This window comes from Choloepus didactylus, chromosome 2 (genome assembly GCF_015220235.1).
Source record: "Choloepus didactylus isolate mChoDid1 chromosome 2, mChoDid1.pri, whole genome shotgun sequence".
Lineage (NCBI taxonomy): Eukaryota > Metazoa > Chordata > Mammalia > Pilosa > Megalonychidae > Choloepus > Choloepus didactylus.
The window spans coordinates 114,159,989-114,168,418 of record NC_051308.1 but is presented as its reverse complement, the minus strand read 5'-3'; the positions used below and the strand labels follow the sequence as shown (position 1 = coordinate 114,168,418).

General features: G+C 40.2%; 1 pseudogene; it reads right to left on the bottom strand.

The window, feature by feature from the left end:
* Positions 1-1,351: 1,351 nt before the first annotated feature.
* LOC119512964 lies at positions 1,352-2,290 on the bottom strand (annotated as a pseudogene).
* Positions 2,291-8,430: the final 6,140 nt, after the last annotated feature.

Sequence of the window (8,430 nt, the reverse complement as noted above, 5' to 3'; positions counted from 1 at the left end):
GCCCAGATTCTTCATGTCTAGATGTATGTTGAAAATGTGACCTTATATCTTTGTCTCTTGTATCTATGACCTCTGTCTCTTGACTCTTCATGTCTAGATCCTTGTTGTCATTTTGTTTGGACCTAGACCATTCATATTGACACCTGGATAATCCATGGGAGGATTCTGACTCTCCTTCCAAGTCTCTTGATTGTATTTTGTCATTTGACTGATTATTCTTGGGTACTTGTTTATTGCTTCACTGTTGAAGAATGTTGTCCATCTTGTGAATATCTAGAGTGACCCCTTGATGCTTCAACGTTGGATCCTTGTTCTCTTTCTTTGCTGGACTGTGATTTTCCATGGGTAGATTCAGAATTTTGTGAGCCAGTAGTTCATTGGCTATGGTTAGAAGATTCATTTGAGCCAGTCTCATGGTGATCTAAGCCAGAAGATTCATTTCCTGAGATGGGCCCATCTTCAGTGCTTCCAAAAGATCCATGTAAACTTGGTGTTTTTCTTTTTTTTCTTGGTGACTGAGAGAAAGCAATTTCTTCATTTTCTTTAAATTCACCTGATCACTCACTTCTCTTTACCTGTGTTTCATCAGAGCCAGACATATGATCTTTTCTTTCAAAGCTTCTTGAATGACCTGAGCAGGACTTATGTCTTTGTTTCCCAATTGTTCTGACTGGATAGAGTTGGACCTCAGCCCCCTATTCTCAAGAGAATGAACAGACCCACCAGAACTTGATTCATTCCATTTTGTCCCTTTTCTCCCTGACCTTCCACAACTGGCTTCATACTCTTCTCTACTAGCTCCTCTGGATGAGTTGATACTTGAGTTGTACCTTCTCACTTCTTTATAACTGGACCTATTACTGTCACTTTTTATGACTATCTCCTTTTTTTTTGTATTCAATGGACACACCTTTTTATTTGTTTGAGATACAAATGTTCAGTTTGGGTGATGAGAATGAGTCAGATACTAAGTACTAAAAACAACAACTAGCTCTTTCTGCTTGTTCCAGTTAGTTCTGAGAGAGGAGAAAGAGATTAGATGGGATCTGGACTGTTTCAGTCCATTAATATCCAGCTTATCAAATTTACAGCCTGGTATTTCTTGAGCAGGACTGCCTCAATAAGGAGGGATGTGATGACAGTTCAAGACAGAGTTGGCAAACATGGGGAATTCAACATGTATGTGCAGTTAAGTCTGATGTTCCTGTATGGTCTCTATAATTCCATATTTAGTCAGAGCTGGGAGTAAGATCAGGGTGCTGGTCCGTCTTTGCTCTACTGCTCCTCTGATTCTGCTTTGCAGAACACTGGGATCTTGAAGGCATCTTGTTTCCTTGGAGGGAGGGAAGGTTCAAAGCCTCTGGGAGCTGCTGGGGGCCATTCCCTTGGCAGCTTGCTGAGCTAACCAGTAGTTATATCTTTTGGTTTTGGACCTCTCAAAGTTCACCACAGACATAGGCACCCTCACAGTGTCAAGCCCATTTACCATCACCCCACACAAGTACTCACCCCACCGTGTGATGGAGTCTTCCGGTAACTTTTTTGCATGTGGGGCTACTACAACACCAAGATTCTTGAGGAAATGGAGGGCAACTGTTTCAAGATTTAGCTCCATTTGACGTTGTTCTTCATTCCCACCTCCAGGTGACAGCTTCTCAAAAATTTCACTGTTACCTCGCCTGCCTGGGTCTGGATCTTCTCTAATTTCTTTCTTGTCTCAGCATTTTCTCCTCTTCGAACAGCTTCTTGTTTTCAGGGGATGCATATACAGCCAATCCTTGAGGAAGGAGTTGATTACGGCCCAAAGATTTCTTCACTGAGACCAAGTCACCTTGGACTCCAAGTTCTTCCACAGACTTCCACAGCATAAGAATGAGCTCCAGGTTGTCTTTGGGCCAGTGTTTCATGTCCTCCATCAGCTTGTAGACGCAATGTCTCTGGTGCAGGCACAGCTTTTGGCTTTCCCCTGCCAGCAGCACCTTCCACCAGTGCTCTATGATGACCGTGCCCAGATTTGGGGAGAGGCTGAATTTGCGCTCCAGGCATGGGGTTCCCGCTCCGTGTTGCGGCTGTGGTAGCTCCTGGTCTCCTCCTCCCAACAGCAGCACAGGGCCAGCCCACCGCCTGTGAAGATTGAGTGATTCGAACCTGACCTATGTTTTTTCTCAGATCTTGCACTATTTCCTGTGTTAATTGAGCCACCTTGTATTATCAGACTCACAGAGCTGGATCCACCACTTTCTCACCTTCTTTCTTGGGCTCTTGGTTGTAGGTTCATCCTCCTCTCCATTACTCCAATTTGAATGTCTAAAAAATGGCTTTTGCCTTTTTGTTTCCTTTTCTCTTCCTCTTCCTCTGTTTCTTGTTGTCCCTTTTGGTGCTTGTGACCACAGTTATTTTCTGTTTTGATTCTGAAACTTGGTAGTGCTCTCTCATATCAGACTTGTCATCGGTGTAAGACAACCTGAATGTCATCAGAAAAAACTCAGGAAGGTTCACTTTTTTTGTGGTTTTGATCCAGGATCTGCATTAGATGTCCACAGTATCTGCATCATCTTGATTCTATACAGAAGCAAGACAGAGAGAAACCTTATTAGACTCAGTTCACTAATAGAATGAGAGTTGTGGAAATGTGTATACTTTGCATCATAGACAGGTAGGTGTTGTCTTCAGTCTTGGCCAATTTAATCTGATGTGTCAATTAAGGATAATTTCTGGGCAGAAAGAAATAAAACTTATGGGATCAAGAGATTGGATGGACAAAATGTCGTGTGTGTGTGTGTGTGTGCCTGTGCGCGCGCACATGCATACATGCTTATAACTATATAAAGAAGTAAAATAAATTTCAACCAATGTTCAACTTTGTGTTAGGCCAACACTTTCCTGTTTCAAAAGAATAAATAGTACCACTAGAACTCACATGTAGATTATTAAGGATTTTACTCAGATTCTATTTCTTGGTTAGATTATAGATGAAGAATAGAAATGCTCTATATCCTCAACTCTTGGCAAGTAGCTTTTACTTTAAGGGTTGGCTGAAACTCCTTTTCCAGAAGCTTCTTTACTTCTTTCTTGATCAGTATGTCCCATTCCTCATCCTGGCTGGCATATTGATAGAAAAGGTCAATGATGGCAATAATGTTTTCCAGGAGTTTAGACATCTTTTGGAAAAGGTGACTCTAAAGAGAAAAATCAGATTGCTTTCCTGTCATTCCTTTTCCCTTACCACTTTAATAATTTTGTTGACTGATTGCAATTCACATGCAAAATATATTCTCATTTTTTGTCTTTCTCACTCCTAAAAAGCTTTCTAAGAATGCAGAGCAAATATAATATATCTCCCATCTATCTCAAAATCAGACATGAATCTTTATTTTTTCAGCCTCCTCTCCTACCTCTTGTATCTTATGGGATTGTTCCTTTGAACGTTATCATTTATTTTTGATTGTACCACCCTCATTGGTGACCTGATTTTGCAAATGCGATTTCCTCTGCCAGTGGAGGAGTGCCATTTTTCTTCTTTACTAGTCAAGCTCTCCTATATACATCCTGTGAGATCTGAATGAAATGTTATCTCCTTTGTGATACTTTTCTTGACTTCCCCCAGGGGTTTAAGTCATTCTCTTTAGTGAAATTGCATCCACATAGAGCTCTCCTATAGATCTTTTCTTGTATTATAAGTGTTTGTTTACATGCCTGTTGATCTCCTTCATGCCCCATCTCTATAAGGTCTACTTCTTATTCATCTTTGTGTTATCAGGCCATAGCATGTTAATAGGTGTTCTATGAAAAATTAATTTATAGTGGTTCAGTACCTTTAGGGAAGACATGTTCCTTTTGGAGCAACAGTGTGCATTAAGCCAATTAAAGGCTTTGACTCTGAGAGACTCTTCAGTGTCTAGATCCTGTGTTTCCCAAATGTTTATGACTATGGAACTCTTTTGAGGAACATCTATTAATAGTCAAGGAACTCAACAAGGGTAATGCTGCTTTGTATCAGTTACTCTCTGAAGCAGAAAAACAGATGGACAAAAATTGATGGTTTTGCTTCCTTGTCGGCATTAGTTTTTCTTTCATTTCTTTTCTCCTTGTTTATCTCTTTTCTTCACTTTTTTCCCCCCACTTAATCATACTAGCTGCCTTGCTGGAAATTTAAGATATGGCCAGGGTGATGTCCCTTGGTGGACAGGTGGACAGGGTTCTATCCTTATAATGAACAGGCTTCTCTGAATCTTGTGATTCATGAGTTTTTAACAGTTTACAGAGTGGTTAGCTAGTAGGTTGAAGGGCTATTTCCTTGACTTTGCTTAGATCACCGTTTTAATCAGTAACTTGAATAATAATGTGAGCAGATGGCAAATATGTTGTATGCAAGATTCAGGACTCAGTAAGATTTTGTGGAATGGAATGAAATAGTGAGAAAATGTAACAAATAATTTGAATGATGATAAATGTGAAAACCTGAACTAGGGAATAAATATCAGCTATGGGGGATGGAAGAAGATGGCAGCATAGAGAGGAGTGGAAGCTAGTTTGTCCCCCTGGAACAATTAGTATACAACCAGGAACAACTAGTAAATAATCTGGGATAACTGTGGGGGAAAAAATGTGACTGTCCACTCATCATACACCAACCTGAATTGGGAGGAATGCCCAAGATCACAGCATAAAATCTGCAAATAAAAACTGCAGATCCAAGCTGGGAGCCCCCTCCCCCCACAGCCCAAACCACAAAGCTTTGCAGTGCTAGAGAGCAGCACTCTCTGAGCAAGTGGTATAGCTCAGCTGAGCTCCAGCTAGGGTATTAATTAACAAACGTGGACTGTTCAATACAAGATACGAATCCCCAAGAAGCAGACAGAGACTTTTGGTGACAGCTGACCTTGGAGAGCTGGAGGGTGGCCATGGACAGGCCCTGAAGGGGGCTTTCTGTCCCTTTTTCAGCTCAGTGGAGAAAGCCTCAGCCATTTTCAGTTCTCAGCACCCTGATCCATACAAGGGTGGAGATAGCACAGGCAGAGAGATTATTCAGATGTGAATGACCTCTCCTTAGGGGGTGTATTTTCCCTAAGAGGAATAAGGTGGTGCCAAGCTCTACTACCTGCCTTCCATTCAGAACCAGACCCCACAGCCTGGGGGAAAACAACCACGGGCCACATCTCCTTACACCAGTCTGGAGCTACAGGCTGACAGGCGCACCTGCAGGGCAGAAAAGCACAGTGACTTGAGGCCTCACAGGGTGTACCAATTTTCTAAGATACACCCTCAGGGAGATGTGATACTATTGCCTCCTTCTGATACCTGAGCCCATTCTGGTCTGGGAAAACCTGATTGGGGTAACCAAGGAAACAAGATGCCTAGACAACAGAAAACTACAAACTACACTAAGAAAAACGAAGTTATGGCCCAGTCAAAAGAAAAGATTTACACTTCAACTGAGATACAGGAATTTAAACAATTAATACTAAATTCAAAAAGTTTAGGGGAGATATGGCAAAAGAGATGAAGCATATAATGAAAACACTGGGTGTACATAAGGTAGAAATCAAAAGTTCAGAAAAACAACTGGTAGAATCTATGGAAATTAAAGACACAACACACAAGATGAAAGACACAATGGAAACATACAACAGCAGATCTCAAGAGGCAGAAGAAAACACTCAGGAACTGGAGAACAAGGCACCTGAAAGCTTACACACAAAAGAGCAGATAGAGAAAAGAATGGAAAAATATGAGCAGTGTCTCCAGGAACTTACGGACAAAAGGAGATGCAGGAATGTATGTGTCATTGGTGTCTCAGAAGGAGAAGAGAAGGGAAAAGGGGCAGAAGCATTAACAGAGGAAATAATCAACAAAAATTTCCCATCTCCTATGAAAGACATAAAATTACGGATCCAAAAAGCGCAGCATACCCTAAACAGAATAGATCTGAATAGGCCTACACCAAGGCACATGATAATCAGATTATTAAACGTCAAAGATAAAGAAAGAATCCTGAAAGCAGCAAGAGAAAAGCAATCCATCACATGCAAATGAAGCTTGATAAGTCTATATGTGGATTTTGCAATAGAAACCATGGATGCAAGAAGGAAGTGGGGTGATATATTTAAGATACTGAAAGAGAAAAACCACCAACCAAGAATCCTACATCCAGCAAAACTGTCCTTCAAATATGAAGGAGAGATTAAAATATTCTCTGACAGACAATGACAGAGTTTGTGAACAAGATACCTGCTCTACAGGAAACACTAAAGGAAGGACTGCAGACAGAAAGGAAAAGACAGGAGTGAGAGGTTTGGAACACAGTTTTGGGAGATAGTAGCACAGCAATGTAAGTTCACTGAACAAAGATGACTGTGAGCATGATTGAAAGCAGAAGGTTAGGACCATGTGGGACACCAGAATGAAAGACAAAAGATAAAGACTGGGACCATATCACTCAGTGAAACCAAGGTGCTCAACGATTGTAAAAAAAGATACAAATATGTTTTTACATGAGGTAAAACGAATGTCAACATTGCAAGGTGTTAAAAATAGGGTGGGATGGGGGGGAAATACAGTTGATGCAAACTAGAGACTATGATTAACAGAAACATTGTATTATGCTTCCTTTAATATAACAAAGGCAATATACCAAAGGTAAATTCCTATGGGGAAGCATAGGGGAAGGGTATGGGATTCCTGGCATTGGTGATATTGTCTGACTCTTTATTCTACTTTAGTTTAATGCTATCTTTCCTTTTTGTTGCTTTCTATGTGTCATGTTTTTTTTTTTCTTTCTCTTTTTTCTTTTTCTTTTGTCTCTCTACCTCCTTTGACTCTTCCTCCTTCTTTGTGGAAGAAATGGAGATGTCCTTATATAGATAGTGGTATGATGATGAATACATAAATATGTGACTATGGAAGGAACCGATTGTTTACTTAGGATGGCATGTATGGTGTGTGAACAAAACCATTTAAAAAAAATGGGTTGATGAAGAAACTTGAGGGCACTATATTGAATGAAATAAGATAGACACATAAGGACAAATATTGCAGGGTCTCACTGATATGAACTAATAATAATATGTAGACTCATAGACATGAAATATAGGTTTCCAGGATATAGAATGGGGCTAAAGAATGGGGAGTAGTTGCTTATTCTGAGCAGAATGTTCAACTAGGTTGAACTTAAATGTTTGGAAATGGACAGAGGTGATGGTAGCACATTGTGAGAATAACTAACAGTGCTGAATGGTGTGTGAAGGTGGTGGAAAGGGGAAGCTCAGAGTCATGTATGTCACCAGAAGGAAAGTTGGAGGTTAAAAGATGGGAATGTATAAAACAGTGACTCTTGTGGTGGACAATGTCTGTGATTAACTGTACAAATATAAATCCCTCTCATGAACTAGAACAAATGTATGACACTATAGCTAGAAGTTAATAATAGAGGGGCATATAGGAAAAAATATATCCCTATTGCAAACTATATACTACAGTTAGTAGTATTTTAACATTCTTTCATCAACAGTAACAAATGTACTATACCAAAACTATGAATCAGTAATGGAGTGGGGGTGGTTAGGGGTATGGGAGGATTGGAGTTTCCTTTTTTTGTCTTTATTTCTTTTCTGGAGTAATGAAAATGTTCTAAAAATTGAAAAAAATTAATTGTGGTGATGGTGGCATAGCTGTATGATGGTACCATGGGCAATTGATTGTACACTTTGGATCTTTGAGTAGTTGTATAGTATGTGAACAATCTCAATAAAAAATAAAAAAAATCAGCTCTGGAAGTACAAGGTAGGAAATGTGTAGTTTGGCAGCATTGTATGTAAAAAAGACTGTTTGTGCTTGTGCACGTGATAATAGCTTAAAATAACCAACTATGTCATGTGGTGTCAAAAAAGTCCATGCAATTTTTGGCCACATTTATAAAAGTATAGTAGCTGGACAAAGGAGGTGTTATTCTTTTCCTCTCTATGGTGATAGGTGATCAAACTTTACCTGGATTATTGTGTACAATGCTGGACACTGCTTTTAAAGAGGACTGTACACAAGCACGCTCAGTGTAGATGTCAAAGGGTGAGAATAAACACCACAGATAATAGAGCAGTTGCAGAGCACAAGCTTATGGAGGTAGGAAAGATGCACATGATCCTCCAGGCCCATGTTGCTTCATGAAGTGGCATGTCTGGACCAGGCACAGCTGGTTGTACCATGATTTGCATTTTAGGAGAAGACCCCAATTTCTGATGCCAATCAGGAATGGACAAAGATAAGTCAAGTCAGAAGACTCTGAGCTTGCAATCACAGTTACAGCCCTATTGGTGTAAGAAACATACTGTTTACTGATGCAAATCACCTGGGAAGTCTGAAGATCAACATGGTTTCAGTCAGAGGGCTTGAAGCCCTTTGTGTTGAACCAGTTTATTGTGAGGCTACTTAAGG